This window comes from Trachinotus anak, unplaced genomic scaffold (assembly GCF_046630095.1).
Source record: "Trachinotus anak isolate AG129_WGS33_773 ecotype Australia unplaced genomic scaffold, CSIRO_AGI_Tana_v1 ptg000021l, whole genome shotgun sequence".
In the NCBI taxonomy this organism is placed as follows: Eukaryota; Metazoa; Chordata; class Actinopteri; order Carangiformes; family Carangidae; genus Trachinotus; species Trachinotus anak.
Genome location: NW_027273872.1, coordinates 23,432,501 through 23,450,564, shown reverse-complemented (window position 1 = coordinate 23,450,564; position 18,064 = coordinate 23,432,501). Strand labels below are relative to the sequence as shown.

The 18,064-nt window shown below is 41.6% G+C and overlaps 1 protein-coding gene across 1 annotated transcript in view; it reads left to right on the top strand.

Moving 5' to 3' along the window:
• Positions 1-405: 405 nt before the first annotated feature.
• Positions 406-18,064, top strand: part of il1rapl2 (interleukin 1 receptor accessory protein-like 2) — a 412,851-nt gene continuing 395,192 nt past the window's right edge. Inside the window, exon 1 of the mRNA XM_071457949.1 lies at positions 406-1,845. The gene's annotated coding sequence lies outside the window, so the exon portion shown is untranslated. The remainder of the gene's footprint in view (positions 1,846-18,064) is intronic.

Below are 18,064 nucleotides of genomic sequence, written 5' to 3'. Positions count from 1 at the left end.
TGTGCTCTGCGCTCTCTTGTGGACTCTCTTAAGGCACTTTGGATAAAAGCCTCCGCAAGAAATGGCAGATTCTGTGTTTCTTATCAGTCCTTCTCTGGGCAGGTGGTGAAGTATCTGAGGGAAGCGAATAATGAGAAGAAGTATTTTATTTCTACAAGGGTAGAAAAAAAAAGAAGCGCATCTCTTCTCTCCAGTTATTTCGGCCACCGAGCCAAAAGTGGGGTTTCTCTTTTCTGATTTAATCACAGGAGCGGAATCTCTCCTCCAAATATCCTTCTCTTTGTCCCTCCATCGCTCTGTCCATTCTCAGATTTGTAGCTGAGAGCGAGGGGATCCAGCTCCCCTCCTCTCCTCTCCTCCTCCTCGCCCCCTCCTCCTCCTCCTCCCCTCGGTTTGGAGGAGAAACCAGAAGAAGCGGCTCAAAGCTTCGCGCTTTCCCTCATCCCGCTGCTCCAGCGCTGCGAGAAGGATTTCCAAAAGTCATTTTAAGTGGACTTCTTTTGTGATTTTGGCAGTGAAGTACAGTCCAGGAGCAGGGTAAAGCCCTCTGACCTGTGAGGGACGTGTTTCTGGAGAGAGGGAAAAGTAAAGACGGACAGAGAAGACAGGAGGAAACACAGGAGAGGGATGGAGGACACGCGTGGTCTCTCCTTTCCCAAAACGTCTTTTCGGGTGGATTAGGACAAAAGAGCAGATCTGCCGTTGCATCTTATCATTCCATATTATCGACTGGCGTCTGGATATGGACTGATTGCTTTCATTGATCAATCTATTGAATGGTTGATTGACTGTCGGACATCATCACCCGGCAAACTTGGACTTGTGTGGGATTTAAAACGGAAAGTGACCCCTGCACTGCAGCATCTCTCTTTTGGCACAAGATGATTCCTCTCCAACACCACCTCTGGATTGATTAATTGATTAATCAATACACTGACGACGCCAACCTGTAAAGTGGAGCCCTAGCGATTGATTATCTCACCATTCAGGCTGAGGTTCCCTCCATCTCAACCTATAAAACGAAGCATCCTGCAGTAAATATTAAACAAAGCGTATATGTACCAACAAATATTTCAGTCCCTTTTGGAATATTGAATGTTGATTCTATCATAAAAGCGAACCAGCTGAGCACCGCCGCCACATCAAAGCCGCTGTAAGAATATTACAGGATACCACAGGGGCAGAAAGTGCCATTAAGTGCTAGAAGAATGACTATAAACTCTTAGTTGAGACAACAACACCACTTTATGTATATTTTAAGAATTACATAGTGATTATTACACCGCTAGCTGCTTCGCGGGATTCCAGTTTGGAGACTGGAAGTTATTTTTGGCTGCGCAAAGTAGAGCGCCTCTTCCACACCACTGCCCGGACAGAGACAGACCGAACACAGAGGTCTACCTACTTGTCTCTGTCTTACATCCCGTCCTGAAAGACAGGAGCGGGATAGACAGAGGGCGGAGGAGAGAGAAAGAGAGGGAGCGAAGCAGAGGATGCGTAACTGCAGTTAATTGGAGCAGACTTTAGCCGTCTAACGTCTTGGAGAAGGAGGGAGAGAAGGGGAAAGGGATTGTATAGTGTTTGCAGCCAGAAAGGCTGCCTGTTACAGGTTCCAGGTTTTTATTTGGGAGAGAGGAGCAGAGGGAACGACCTCCTTCATCACTGTGTTTCCCCGTCTACCGCCCCGTCAGTTTGGAGAGGAGAGATTTGGCTGCGCCGCTCAGGTTTGTGACAGAGGGGACAGCCAGAGGTGGAATTATTCCAGCAGCGTTTTTCACATTTTCGCCTGGTCAAGATTCCGTCACCAGCGCCGCTCGGATTCAGGATCAGTTTCTCCAACATCAGGTAAGAGGGACGTGAACGCGCCGGGTTTTACGCGTGCGTGCGCATACACGCGTGATGAGTTTACTCCGCTGCCTGTTTGTGTGAAAGAGAGGGAGAGGAGCCGTGCGTGTGCGCGCCTGGTCCGCTCTAGGTGAGAGTGTTTTTACGCGCGAGTGAGAGAGAGAGAGAGAGAGAGAGAGAGAGAGAGAGAGAGAGAGGTGGTGTGTGTGTGTGTGTGTGTGTGTGTGTGTGTGTGTGTGTGTGTGTGTGTGTGTGTGTGTGTGTGTGTGTGTGTGTGTGTGCGCATAAAAGGGAAGCCGAGAAAAACAGAGCGGAATTCTGAACTTACACTGACAGATCTTTAACACTTTGGATTGTAATTCCTCTGTTGGTCCTTCCTCACTGTAAGGCCATTAGGCTGCTCATTATCCATCCATCACACTGTGTGTGTGTGTGTGTGTGTGTGTGTGTGTGTGTGTGTGTGTGTGTGTGTGTGTGTGTGTGTGATGTGCCATAAGTGCGCTAAATGCTGAGCGTCATGGAGCAGGAGCTTTAGGATAAACACCTAAAATATGAAAAGTATGTTTTTGTTGAGTTTAAATGTGTGTTTATTGTGCCTCCTATAATCCCTCCTGCTCCCTGTTTACTGGAGGGATTATGAGATAATGGGCCCCTGGACATAGGCATGCCCCCTACCCCACCTCCCACCTCGATCCCCCTATGAGTCTTCTTGTGTTTCTCTGAAGTCGTTTTGCGTGTCTGTGGTTGTTTTGTGTCTCTTTGTAGTCATTTTGTGTCTCTGTTTCACATCTCATCGTGCATCTCTGTGTAGTTATTGCATCTCTGTGTGGCGTTTCATTTTGCATCTTTGTTGTTGCTTGATTGACTGTCAACTATGAAATATTAACAGCAGCTCAGGTGCAGGGGTCCCCTCTGACTGCAGTAATCTCTTCATTCCTTTACATAAAATGATCTGCTCAGTTCTGTTCATATAACCTTAAATCTACACTTAAAACATCAGGTTACATAGGACAAATGCTGCAAGTTATGTATGTGTATGCATATGTACAAACCAAAAGACACACTGTGGTTAAATAAAAACCAGTGGGAATATGCTCCATGAATTCCCTTCACCCAGTTGGGGTGATGCACCTTTGGGTGAAAGGGTGCCGATCTGGTTCCACTGTATAATTTTCCAATTTGTTCAAGTCTTCCCAAACACAGACGCTGTTTGTCTGAGTGCTTTATAGCCCAGCAGGTGCTTTCTCTCCCTCCCCCTCTCTCTCTCTTTCTCTCTCTGTGAGTGTGTACAGAGAAAGAGAGATTCTATGTGTGTGTGTTTGTGTGAGAGGGGACACCGACAGAATGTGTGTTTATTGTGTAACAGTGTGTGCGAGGAGAGAGGAGGAAGACAAGTGGATGTGTGCCGTCTAAATGTGTGTGTGTGCCTGTGTGTGTGCCACACTGCAACAGCAGGGCATTCATACACACCTACACACACAAGGGAGGGATGCGTGGGGTTTAATTATCTCGGCCGTTTAGCAACAAGGTGCGCATCAATCTCAGAGTGGAGGGAGACCAAGCTCCCATCTGAGACTGCAGGTGTGTGTGTGTGTGTGTGTGTGTGTGTGTGTGTGTGTGTGTGTGTGTGTGTGATTTATAGTGTGAAGCCGATGTCGTATAGATCAGACTAGTAGGTAGATGGACTGGCAGCAGAACGACTCCGTCACACTGACCAACACTAGTCATCTATTACTGGAGCGGGGGGTAGTTTACCGCAGGGATGAGAGAGGATGAGAGCAGGTTGAGAAAGAGAGGGGAAGTGGTGGAAGTAATGAGCTCCTTTACTCCAGTAGAAGTACGAGTGCATTCTAGTTAAAATAGTCCATTCCAAGTTAAAGTCCTGCATTCAAGATCCTATATGACCAAAAGCACAAAATATACATAAGTAAAGAGGTAAAAATGTCCCCATGTAGCTGATATATTCTTAATCATTGTTACATTATTGATAATGGTGCATTCATGTGTAATTAGCATTTTACAGCTGTACATGGCTAAGGTTGAGCAAGTACTTTATATATAGTTAGGTAGTTCAGTTTAGTGGTTCCTAATCTAGGGTAAACTAGGCTCCCTTTCTAGAGGGGCATGAAAGATATCTGAGTGGTTGTGAAATGATTAATGCAGATGCTATTTGCACCCTGGTGTCTGTAGCCAACATAGTTATTTGCACCTGGTTATCTGTAGCTAACCTTGTTATGTGCACACAGGTGTCTATAGTCAGCCTTGCTTTTTGCTCCCAGGTGTGTGTAGCCAACAATGCTATTTGCACCCGGGTGTGTGTAGCCGACAGTGCTATTTTCAAAGGTTTTTATCCACCACACCCTCCTGCCTATGTTGATTTGCTTTTTCTACTATCTTACATGACCCCCTGAAGCCTTTCTACTATAACATGTTTAATAAGTGAATGATGGTGGCAAATGTTTAGTTGGCCATCTGGTGTATGGCACTCTCTAAATTGCACAAAAAACATGTGGCTTAGGGAGCCATTAGGTGTTCCATACAGGTGTAAATAGCCAAATAGCTACCGTGTGACTATTTTCACTCGGGCACAAATAGATGGGATAATAGGAAAGGAAAGAAAAAAATACAAAATTCTGCCACACACGTTTGTATTCATTGTTTTGTACTTTTCTCTTGTAAATTATTGGATAATTTGACCTCTTTAGACCTTGAACAGTTAGTTAAATTAAACCATCTGAGAAGTCTGGAGGATAAATGTCTTTTTGCTGGAACAACTGACAACACATCACATTTGAAACATGACAAAGAACCCCAGCTAGACACTTTGCAGGGCAATGGCTTCCAGCCTGGAGATTTGGGACCCCCCAAGGGGATGCATGATAAATTTGAGGAGTCGGAAGACGATTAACAGTACAGCTTAACAGATTACCAGTATATTAAATAACACAATCTGTGTCATTGAGTGAACTGGCCGCCCTGCACTGATACAGGCCTATCCAATGTGTGTTGAATGGGTACAGTACTTGAGCAAATGCACTTAGTTATTTTCTATCACTGAAGAAGACCTTGGGGATGAAGAGGACACAGAGATGGGCAGATGACAGATGACAGAAGAGCAGATAAAAAGGTGGAGAGACAAAACGTAGGCGAGTAGGGAAAGGAGCAGAAAAGAACAAAGGGGGTTACTGCTGTTTTCTCCATTATAATTGCTCCATTTTAAAACTAATTCATTTTGTCACCTGGTGCTCCTGTGATATATTGAATCCCCACCGAGTTCCTGAAATGAAGTGAACCAAATTTAAAAAGTATTCGAATTTTCTTCACATGTTTTTAACCCCCTGTTCATGTGATCATTTCTACATCTGTACAGAGGCAGTAAAGTTACAATCAGCTCACTGATGTTGATTTTAAAAATGAATATGAGTTATCTTGAATTTAGCTGAAGTGAACAGGATGATAAATGGAAAGAAAACAAGTGGAGATTGGGGGATGTAGGAAGCATGGAACAAGGAATTAATAAGTACAAAAAAAGGAGGATGAGGAGGTAGTGTGGTAGAGGAAGAGGAGAGGAGATATAGTAAATTGAGAGGGGAGGATAGATTTAGAGACACGAGGACAGGAGAGAGGAGGGAGAGATCCATAAATCGTGGAAGGGATGACGAGGCGCGAAGAAGCACTGGAAATATACGAGAGGAGGAACACCGGCCAAGACGACAGCAGGATGAGCAGTGAGAAAGAGGGAGAGAGAGATAGAGGCAGGATGCTATTGAAGAGCAATAAGCTGCATTACTGTAGATTTGAAATATTGTAGATTCAGCCTGTTTGCACCAATTATTCTTTCTCTGGTCCAGTTTATGTTCACTTAGGGGAAATCTCTTCAGGAAGAAGAACTGAGGATTTAAAACTTAAGCACCTAGTTTCATTGGTTTTTCTGAACAGCAGCGAGGAAGCATTACTGTTGCTCACTGGTGTTTACCTCTCCTGTGCCTTTTCACATGAAATATTACATACTGTATCTCCAGTACATGCTTGGTAAACAGGTGGCAAACTGTGTACAGCTCGCTACTCTTTGGAGCCACCATTGTGCAGCTTTGGTTGAAACCTCAAAACATCCCAAGTTTAGTTGAAAGAACAATCTTATTCCAAGGTTTATTTACGTTAGTATAGCTGTTCTGGAGCTTTTGCTCAAATCACATTATCTTCATCAGCATATGGAGTTTGCCCACTTGCAATGGATGTTCAAATTCCTACTATTTCTGATAGAAGCGGATGATAAAAATGTAGTAGAAAGAACATCGGTATGAATTATGTCTTATGGATTTTGACTATACCGTGCGGCGGTGGAGCCGTCACAGACCTCAAGTGGCAATGACGTAACTACACCAGTGGGAGGCAGCAATGCGCAAAACCATGCCTAGTCTAAAGGAAAGAAGAAGATGATTTATCACAGGCTAACATCGTCATCAGCCTGCATCAGCGAGTCGTCTGGACAAAAAGTGCTGCATGCAACGAAGAGGAGGAGGAGTTGGTATAAAAACACAGAGGCAACTTTCATCATATGGAAATGGTTCAGACAATGAGCAGAAAATAATAATCAGCAAATTATGTCAGATGACAGGGGTTGTAAGGGGTGATAATAAAATTAAAATTTTCATCGTTTTTGAAATATCTCTGTACGATGTGAAATATATTCTTATACAGTTAAGAACACAGTCATGGTGCTTTACCCCTTTAGAAACATTTTGTGGTGGAAACCTGTTTGTTGATTTTATTCCAGATAATTTTGTATTATATTCATATACTTGACTTAGTTCATCAAGACTGAATGTGCTTATTCTCTTCATGAAAGAAATGTGTGTCCCACTCTATCTTCCTGGTGGAGACACAGGCCCTGAGTGTCCTTGCATCCAGCACTGGGACTACATGAGAGATCTGTCTAGTGATGCAAAACATCTTGTGTATGTTAAACATGTAGAACCAAGGCTGAAGAGTCTGAGAGGAGACATGAGGGGGAGATTTATTACTATATGTCTGAGTGTATTTCCTTGCTTTAGTCAGTCTTTTACTCCGCAGAGACAAACTCAGGTCTTTTATGCGAGTAAAGGATCTTTAAACTTGGACGCTCCTCTCCAGGTGCTTTTTTTAAAAAAAGAAATATAGTATAATATATATACCATCACCATCTGTGCTTCAAATTATACTGTGATATCAATTTCAGCCCATACAGCCCAGCCCTAATGTCTGAGCACTTTAAGGACTTTTCTTTCACATTGGCTTGGAAATTTAAACATCTACAGTTTCATGACAACTGTATATATGTGCTGATGAAGATCATGTGATTTGATCCAAAGCTCCAGAACAGCTAAAATGGACATTGTTTTGAGATGTTTTTTTGCGAAGTTCAGAATAAACTTTAAATGTCAGCACTCACATCTTTTTATTGTAAACTTTGTTTGGAATTGACAGCTGATATTTATACCAATGACTGTTTTATATCCATAACTAAAATCTATTGAAATGAAGTCTAAAACACAAAAACAAGTGGGTAGCAATGGAAAGCTGGCTGTTTTTCTCTCCACTTCTGTAATTGTAGTTTCTTTGGATGTCAGTGGTTCTCTGAGGCTCTGATTATATGTCCTCTGTTTTACATAGAAACCTCTGATCAGTCGTATGCTGCCTGGCATGTGTGATACTATTATGACTTGTGTATTGGAAAATTTCAAAGAGCAATTTTGATCAAAGTGATGCCACACAATGTAGGAATTCTTACACTTCTGTGAAACTCCAGGATAATTTAATGTCATGCATTCTGAAATGATCAAAGAGTCTTTATTTTTGTGTCATATGAAATAGGAACTTGCTCAATGGCATTTTGGCAAGAGGCAGAAATGCATTCAGCCTGGCGGTTAATTGCATATTGCGTATCTGAGAAACAGCACAAGAGACTGGATAGAAGTGGATACAAGTCAAGTCTAATCTAGTTTTAAGTTAAGTTTGTCCTTAGTGTTTCACAGCAGGGCATATTGATTAAAAAAAAACAAAAAACTGTGTTGTCCTTAGCAGCACTGAGAAATAATCACATTCCTCTGACAAGTTACTGAGGAATGTGTTACTGTCCAACACTGTTGATGAACTGATTCGATGTCCCTGCCTTTAGAGGATGCTACAACTGGGTATTTAGACTTTGTTTCTTTAGCTTAGCAGTCACCACAATATTAAGGGCCTGGTTATACTTTAAAACAACTAGGTCGTACAACGTGTTGTCAAAAGGCCACTCTGAAAAGTGCTAATGGAACAATAACAGTGCACGTTTTCAGACAGTCTCTCCTGGAAGACGTTCATAGTGTTGCACTCAGTTGTTCACATAAAAAGTGGCATAAACTGAGCATACTTTCCCACCGGGCCAATCACAGCATGAAGTAGGAGTGAATGTCCAATTGTCAGTTTTGGAAAGTTTAAGAAATGGTGGGACACAGACGCCCCCAATCAGATAGAAAAGTGGTGGGGGAGGGAGTGTCTGAAGCTATCCAACCATCTGACAACAGTTCTGGCAGAGTGCACCGGCACCTTATGACCGGCTTTGATCCAGAATTGGTTGGTCTCAACTAATTTTAGAATTGAGCTGAATTTCTGCCAGATCGGATGTGGCTTGACCTTCAGTTTAATGGGGGATGCTTGGTTCACTGCCTGAATGATCAACAACCACAGGATGGATTTCTTACAATTACCGTTGACTGTCTTGCAGATAAAGCAGCTCTGTGATCTGATTTCCCACATGGCTGCTTTCAAGTGGTCCATTAGAAACTGTGTTGAACTTATTTTAATGTTACTGTAGAAATGCTTTACATTTTCTGGCTGTAATCTTGATTGAGACTGTGCTATGATATAAATGACGTGCAGCTTCTTCTTACTTTCCACTGTGAGCACTGACATCATGACCTGTGGCACACTTTGAGGACAGTTGTACATTTTGGTGTTGCAGAAAGTATGATTACAACATGTTGTGTACAATATTAAGTCTTGCCAATGTTGCTTGAGAAAAGTGCTTGAATATTGTGTGTTGTCATAGAAAAGCTTTCAGAAAGGGATGTTTTGGCCAGACCACAAGCACTGCAACACACTGCTATTGCCTGCCACAGCTACTATTACAACAAATATTAGTAATGCATGTTGTTATAGAACTGTTACGGTGCCTTTGGGTCAGCTCACATCTCTGTGGAGGTCAGCCTCAGTTCAGATTGGAGCCCTGCAGCTAATAAGGATTTGGTGATTCAGTGTCTTGCTCATAGTCAGCAGGGTGGAGGCCTGCTGACACGAGGGTTTGAATCAAGACCGTCCAGTTGAAGGCTGCTGCGCTCCACGTGGCGGCCTCCAACTGTTTGTGTGAGCTCTGACTTAGATTAATTAAGATTTAAAATGTCATGATGTAGGTCTGGTTATTTGTTCGATGTCTCCGATGGGCAGCACACTGTCAGGCTTTCAGCTGCAGTATTAACACAGAGTCCCAAAGAGCAGAAGAGCCATATTGTGGTCCACAGCTACAAAGTTTAGTGTTTCACACAGCATCCATGAAAGTAGACACCGGTGTCCCTCGCAGCATCAGTCATTTTGCCAGTCACAGCGTCTGGACTGCAGCTATTAACTGTCCTTGTGTTAGACATTGTGGTCGCAGACCTCTGCCTGGCATGTCCTCACTTGACAAAAGAGGCAATATGCTTTAATGAGACTGGATCCCAGAGTGAGACTACATTTGTCTTTTGCATTCTGGATAAGAAAAGTTGAGGAAACCTTGGCAACAGCACTAAAGTATTTTATCACACTGATGGCTTTTTCCAGTTGTATTTCTTCCAGCAGACACCTGCATTTAGACCTCTGTGTCCGAACAAGTGGTCGGCTTTCACAGTGAGCACCCAATGCTACAGAGATTCTGTGGTCACTGTGTTACTTTTTCTGTGTACAAGAATTAAAGCTAAACCTTAATAGTACAAAACCATAGCAAGCAGCAGGCTTATTTTACAATATTTAAATCGCTACCCAGGTAAAAAAAAAAAAAAAATTGGTGGATTCCAAGAAACTCCTGTAGCTTTAAGACATTTACTCGAAAGAACTGGGACAATAAGATTGTCTTTATACATTTATCATTTATACATCATTCCCCTATGGTATAAATGGAATATGGTTAAATAGGGTTACAGCAGAAATAGAAAGTGTGTGTGTGGTGTGTGCATGTGTGTGTTTGTGTGTGTGTGTGTGTGTGTGTGTGTGTGTGTGTGTGTGTGTGTGTGTGTGTTGCACACACTCTTACTTCATTAATTTTGTAATGTCTCTCTTCTGTGAAGAGGTCCTCTGGGGTTAAACAGAGATGTTGCATCATATTTCATTAATTTATCAATTATAATAATTGATGCAATGTTTGCTGACTGTGTGTGTGTTACTCACAAACACGTACTGTGGATGGTGTTAGTGGGAGTGCAGGGGTGGGGCATTCACGGGGAATTCTGCCCCCATCAAACAGAAATACACATCAGTAGTGATGGGAGCAGGGCCAGTCCTATGACTGTAAGGAACACAGCACATCTCAGCTAATCTGGAGTCAACAGAGCATGGCCACACACACACACACACACACACACACACACACACACACACACACACACACAGGACAATGATATAAAAAGACATACATTATATCAATCCAAGAAATCACCCTAAATGTTTGTTAAGTGAACAGAATACTGTCCATGCTTTTACTGGATGTGAGACTGTCTGTAGCAGAAAGGTCAGAGGTCATCTGATCAAACAGCCTGCTTTTAACTTACAGGTGTAAAAATGGTGTCTGTCAGAAAAAACAAGGCTCATTTTCAGCATGTTACTGGTTTGACTCTGTGAATGTTGGTCTGTCTATTGATCAGTGGGTCAACCCGCACTTTGGTCCAGACTGTAGTATCGGATGCACTGCCATGAAATTTTATACATTCATGTTCCCCTTGGGATGAAGTGTAATAACGTTAGTGACCCATTCACTTTTCACTTAGCACCACTATCACATCAAAACTCCACCTCAGCTGTGCTGCTGTTAGCATGCTAACACACTGAACTAACTCTGATTAACATCCACGTTAGCACTGTCACTGTGATTGTGTTAACTTGCTGACATTAGCATTTAGCTCAAAGCCCCGCTGTGCCTAAGTGCCTCACAGAGCTGCAAGTGTGACTGTGGACTATTTTGGTCTTGTTTAAACATTTTAACATAATCTACTAAATGTGATTTCATTGGAAAAGCAGGAATTAGCTTGATGTGCTTATAACAGAATTCATGCTAACTCTTGAGAATGAATAAAATGCCTGATGTGTAGTAGTTTCTCCTACAAACAGTCACTTTGGTCCTCTTAAACCACGAGCATGATCTCTCCACAAACAGTTTTAGCTGCCAGAATTGACAAAAACACAGCTGGTCCTACCCTTAATCCTCCCAGTGTCTTAATCCTCCCACTGTCTTAATCCAGTTCAACAAAACATTAAAATTGGGGCATTTTGTAAAGCGCTGACCATTTATCTATTCTGCCATTTAGGACTTGTTGCATCTGCACCAAGCGGCAACCTCCAAGGCTGAAAAATGAAGCCAACACAGAAGTGACACAAACTGCAGTTCCTCTAAGGACCTCTTGAGGCTGGCTCCAAAAGCAGTTTCGTCCTCATAGACTCCCATGTTAGAATGATCAACTTCACAGCACAAATAAACATGTTTACAGCCTGGTGCAAAAAATTGTTTTGATCTCTATACCTAATTCATGACAACTGTATAGGGGATAGGTAAACTCCATTTGAATTTAATTAAGGCTTAAAGGTATGTATAATGGGGGGCATGTCACTTTGAATGACAGATGGGTTAGCGTATGCTTGCCCCAAACAGGCATGCACCGGAGTCTCGGCTTCACACACACCTCACCTCTTTACCCATTTTGTCCTGTTCGGTGGAGTCAGGCACTGACAAGATGGCAACGACGGAGCAGCTCACACTGAGCTTCAAAACCGCTCTTCAGAAACCTGTGGGTGACGTCACAAAGGCAACATCAATCTTTATATACAGTCTATGATCTGCACACACACACTAATCTCTTTATTAGGGACACCTAACTACATCAAATCCAAGACAATACCACAACCCTTCAATAAACCCTACATAGGTTGACTCTGTTTCAGAAAAGTGATTGATTCAGCTGTGATTTTTGAGGCTTGTGGTGCTGTTAAATTGCATTGTATTGACGGACAATTTAATCTACCATAACAGACCGAAATGAGCCACCAACTGAAACTGAGTCAGATCAGAATTTCTTTTTAAGTTTCTTATTTTGACAATGCTCCTCTGTGCTTAAAGATAATCAACATCCAGCTTTGCATTTGCAGCAGTCAGTCAAAAAGACTTTACACACATATGAGATAAGGAAAGATTAATCATCACTGTAAAGACCAGATGAATCAATGCTCATTTCAAAGGCAATTATATCACATTTTAGGAGCTTCATATTGTCCTCAAATCTACACTCGGCTTCATATGTACACTTTTTTTTTTTTTTTTACCATTTAATCTTTTATCTTTATGGTACATGTAAGTTACATAGGGTACCACAGTTCCTCAGTCTTTCTCTCTCTGCCTTTATCTTTCTTCTCACTCAATAATGTTCTGACATTTAGCCTTAAGCACACTGACCTCTGAGTATTATAATGTGCTATACAAACAAATTTGCCTTGCCTTACCCCTCCTCTGCTCCCTTTTTACTCCGTACTGCCACCGTCTTTCTCTCTCTCTGAATCTCAGTGATGTATTTGCTAAAGTGTGTGTAAGTGGACTAACATATTAAACCATATAGAATAAGAAGTGCCACAATAAACTGTTGGCATCTTTTTCTCTTTTATCGCCGCATGTCTCTATTTCTTTTCTTCTTCCTTTTTAGCCCCTCACCCCTCCTCTTCCTCCTCCTCTTCCTCCTCACTGTGACTCTCCAGTTCACCCTTCAGCACGTCTACCAGTGTGTGTAGCCTATCCTTAGTTGACTTAACATGGTCTGACAGGCCAATCCCTATGGATTCTGATCAAATAGAGCAATAGTGTACACAGCAGCAACAGTGCAGCCCCAGCCTGCTAAAACAGCAGCCATAATATGGCAAAGATCAGCGTCCTGCAAAACTGATTCAACATGTTTATGTGCTGATTCCACTTTGTTACACAATTTCTTTTTTTTTTTTTTTTTTAAGTGATTAGGCTTGTATTAAGCTCATGATGTGTGTGTTATAGGTAACACACATCAGCACACTACAGAGCTTTCACTCAAGATTTTTACATTCATGGAATTTCTCACCTTTCAGGCATCGTATTCAACTTGCAAACACTTGAAACTTGTTATTGTGATATTGTAATGCAGTTGCGAGTAAATGGTACAGTCAAGGATGCTCTGACATCTGAAAATAAAAATACATGTTTATGTAGATCTCCAGGAATTCAGTTCAGTTAAGATGGACCTTGAACCATGGAAGTTGGGAAAATCATAATGTCATTTTTTTATTGAAAAAAATGATAGTGTTTAGAAGATGAAAACATTTAAACTGTATTTACAGGATTCATTATTTAAAACTAAGGCTAAACACTATGCAGACAAATCATCTAGTGATTTTTTTTTACAGATATATGTGTCACTTTTTAGTGTGAATGGTAATTTTTGCATTTCATTTTCACTGAAAAAATAAAAATAATGATGATGTGATTTTTGCTGCTGTCTGTACCAAACAAGCATGTTCTCTTACATCTGAGAATATGGTTTGGGGCAGGGAATCTCTGTAGGACTGCTGTGCTTCATTTACGGTCTGTTGTGACACATTTCACAAAGTGCGATAGGGGTATTTCTCTTGGCCATGATGTGACTTTGAAATAACAATTAATTGTTCAGCCCTATTTAAAACAGAAAACCCACAACACATGAATATGTGATGTTTGAGATGAAAAGACAGAATACATGAAGCTTTATTGTAAATACTAGGCATATGTATACTGTAGAGATTAGAGCATGCTTTAGAAGCCTATAGAAACACAATACAGAGGTTTGACAATGAATCTAAGTGAAATTTATTTTAACTACTATTGAAGATATTTTGAAGAAACGCCTTCGTTTTTTTGAAGGTTTATATTCACACATTCTGTACCATGGTTGCTGGTTATGCACCCATTTTTATCATCTACCATAAATTGTGAAAGCTCATATGCTCAGAGTGTCCCTGAATGCACCAACAGGAAGCATTTTCACACCAGTCCCTGCTGACTGCATTGTCATGCAAACATAATTTAATTTAGACACAAGACCTTCACTTTTATGGATCAGTTATCTCAAGCAAGTTTTGTCTGCAGGTGGATCTCCACACTACAGACAGCCTGGGAGGTAGGAAACCAACAGAAACTCATGGCGTGCTTTGGAAAATGTTTGAGGGGAAATTGTTGTAAAATGGGCAAAACATGCGCAGCCACCTGATGGCCTACATTTGTGAAGAGTTTGAACCTGCTTAAGTTTCTGTCACATGGTTAGTATAGTCTGTTTTGGTCATGTGCCATGCAAGAACCAACTTCAACTACTTTTCTGAACCTCTCCTTCCGGCGGAGGTTCAGTGACTGTTGTCTCTCTGTGGCTCATGGTTGCCCACCTCTGTGTTGGATGTTTCAGTCTGGTGTTTTTAAGTTATGTGTCTGAGCTCTCATCAATAAGTAAGCCTCTAGTCTTGGCTATGAAGTCTTGAGACCCACTTTGTGTTTCAAGTCTTAAACAAGTGATTATTTGTGTTTCTGCTGGTTTGCACATCCAAATGCTCCTTTTCCTTCAGCTCATGCAAAATGTGGCTGCTGTCAGATGGATTTTATCTGTTGTTTGGGAAAAGATTCAATGCTTTCGTCACTTTTTAAAAGTACTGTTCAGGGGCATTTTTATGCTTTTGTTGGAGATTTGACTGTAGAGAGATGACAGGAAGTGAGGGGGAGAGAGATGAGGAATGACAAGCAACAAAGGTCCCCAGCCTGACTTGAACGTTCACGGTGGGAGGTGGGAGGCTTAAACCCCTCGGCCTCTGGGGCACCTAGAGATCTCTCCTTTTACAGCAAGATTTTATCCCTTTGGGTTTGGGAGAATATTGAGTCATTCCAAGTCAAAATTCTTGAGTCCAGGTGAAGTGGACTGGATTCATGACTCAAGTCTGACTCAGTCCAAGTCATGTGACCTGAGTCTCTGGTCTAGGGACTTTTAAATGCTGCTTGTTCAACTGGTTGCACTATTTTCTGTGTTCAGTGTTGTGGTACAATAGTTTACAATAGTTTATTATGAGATTTAGCATATTGCATTGGTTTCATAATTTATTTACCTTTGCCGGAGGGGTATTGTTTTCAGGATGTCCATCCCATTCTCGTGGACACAATATCTCAGTAACGCCTTGACAGAACTTTGAAAAATTTGGCAGAAACATTCACTTGGATTCAAGGATGAACTGATTAGATTTTGGAAGTCAAAGGATAAAGGTCAAGGTCAGTGTGAGCTCACAAAACCCCTTTTTACCCGTTACATAATTTCATATGACTCTGGTAATTCTAGTTTTGATTGTGTCACAAATCATTACATCTGTTACTGTAGTAAAGTTTCTAGGTAGAAATGAACACTGTCACCAGGGCAGAGCTTGGCTCAGTTTACTGTGCAGACCTCACAGTACTTTAAGTCAGACTGTTTCAGAGCGAGGCGTCAACGCACAGCTCAGATCAATGACAGCTACACCTAAATTTAAATCAGTGGGGATTATACATGTCGCAACCAGTTTGAATGGCTTCAAATCAACAGTGGGGCAATTAAAGCGAACAGGCACCACACAGTCACAGCACGTTAAATGCCAATGTCAGTACAGTCATTTATTCAGAGTGTCAAGCCACAAATTCAACTTTATAAATGCTGTTGCATGTGATTATTCAGAGCTCTGATGTACTTCTTCAATCTTTTTGATATAGTGGGATAACATTTTCCAAGTAGTGTGATTTAGTTTAGACCTGCAGGAGGAAGGACACCGCAAAAATCTGTACACTGTGCCTGCTGATCGTATTTCTCTATGAAGACATTCAGAGTTGTGCCAACCTACTGTGTGGTGTGTGTGTGTGTGTGTGTGTGTGTGTGTGTTTGTGGATGTGTGTGTAGACACTTTAAAACGACAGGTTAACCTGTTTGTCCTCTGGAGACTCTTCTTTTTCAGTCCCCTGTGTGCCACAGAAAATAGAACTCTGTGTGTGTGTGTGTATGTGTGTGTGTGAAAATAAGAAACCATGGAGGCTTCTTCCATCCCCGAGTGTGCTGCTCTGGAGCTCTCTTTTCCTTCCCTCACTCTCTCTCTCTTTCTTCTCTCTCTCCATTTATCTCTGTCAGCCTCTCTTCATATCGGCCATGGCTTTATTAATGGAGAGAAGAGGGGAGACGCAACATAGTTCTCTAGTTTCATTGGACCAGAATGCAAACTATCAGAGGGATATATGAGAGTTATGGTTGACATGATGTAAAATGGAAATTTAGTCATTTGATGATACTGAAAATTGTCTTTTTAACCTCAATGACTGAATTCAAATATGAGCTATAAGCTGCAGCAAGTTGGAAGTGGACAAAATGTAGTTTGGAAAACAAGTTTATCCGCATAGCTACACTGTGTTGATTGCAGCTGGAACATTATAATGCTGAGCTGCACCTCCTGCTTTGCCAGAGAGTCCACACTGGCACGAGCTCTGATGACTGAATGAAGCTAAAAGACTTCTTCTCAAACTGTGTCTTTTCTTGCCAAAAGGTTATCTGGTCGCCATATTATGATTTTCAGGGTAAATGTGTCTCAGATCAGTGTGTTTGAGAGTCGAGTATAGGTCTCTGACCATGACAAATGTGATTATATGGCTTTTTAAACAATAAAGAATGGAGGCCAGATCCATGTAAACACCATAGCATCGTCTGTTCAAATAAAAGTAGCAGAATCTCCCAGAGACATGAGATTGTGCTGTGATCCTTCAAACGCCTTTTGTGCCAGCTCACGTGCTCCAGTGCAGGTCGTCATAACCGCATCGTCACATGCCTCTTGAACCTGCGGGAGCCCTATTTATTGCATTACAGGGATGTTTCATGCAAGTGTAAATGGAGACAATGACGTTCTGCATGGATACCTGGCTGTGGCCACACAGACAATACATGCTGGAAGGATAATCTGATTGTAGGTATTGGTCTTGTCATGTGACTTTTTTGACAGCAAGAAAAAGATCATTCCAGGGCTTTCCTTATCCATTAAGAAGCAGAGTATTAGAGGAGAGATTATATGTCAGGCAGGTATGTTTTTCAATTTAATTTATAATCCATAGGTTGTTGTAGAGGTTGGTGCAGTGGCTGAGTGGTTGATACCTTTACCACACAGTAGCAGGGTCCTTGGTTAGGTTCCACCAGCTTTATGCAAAGTCTGCGTGTTCTCCTTGTTTCTGTACGAGTTTCCTGTGACTGCTTCGGTTTCCTCCCACAGTCTAAAGAAAAGCAGATCATTGAACTGGAGCCTCTCATCTACACATAGATGTGAGGATGGACACCTGCTTCATGTGTCCCTGCACAGGATGAGCAGGTATACATAACAGATGATGGAGGTTCTTATTATATATCATATTCAGTGTATTGTTTCCATGACATGGTTTTCTGAATGAAAGGGTGATATTTTGTGATTAAGTTCATTTTAAGTCAATTTTTTCCTTTTGGCATAAATAATAAAAATGAATGTCTGAAACTTCTGTTGCTGTCTCTGGTGCGACTTTTAAAAAAGCAACCAGCCAGTGTACAACAAGAGCAGCAGCGCTCTCAAGGAAACGATCGGACACCTCTCCTGCATTATTCATCCAAAATACATTACAATCCATTATCGTACAGACTTAGGCTACATGAATGTGGAAGTAATTAATGCCATGTTGGCTCATTAGGTTGCTATTGTTACCTGTGTTAAACATAGTAGAGTTAGCATTTAACACTGCACTTAAAACTGGATGTGTTACACTTAGTGTTACAGCTGGTTGCATTTAAAGTCAATGCAAGCAAGCAAGCAGATGTAAACAGATGTACATTTTCCCTGAGTGGCAACAAAAGAAGAAACATTTTACACTCATCAAGATATAATGACTCCACTTCAGTAACCA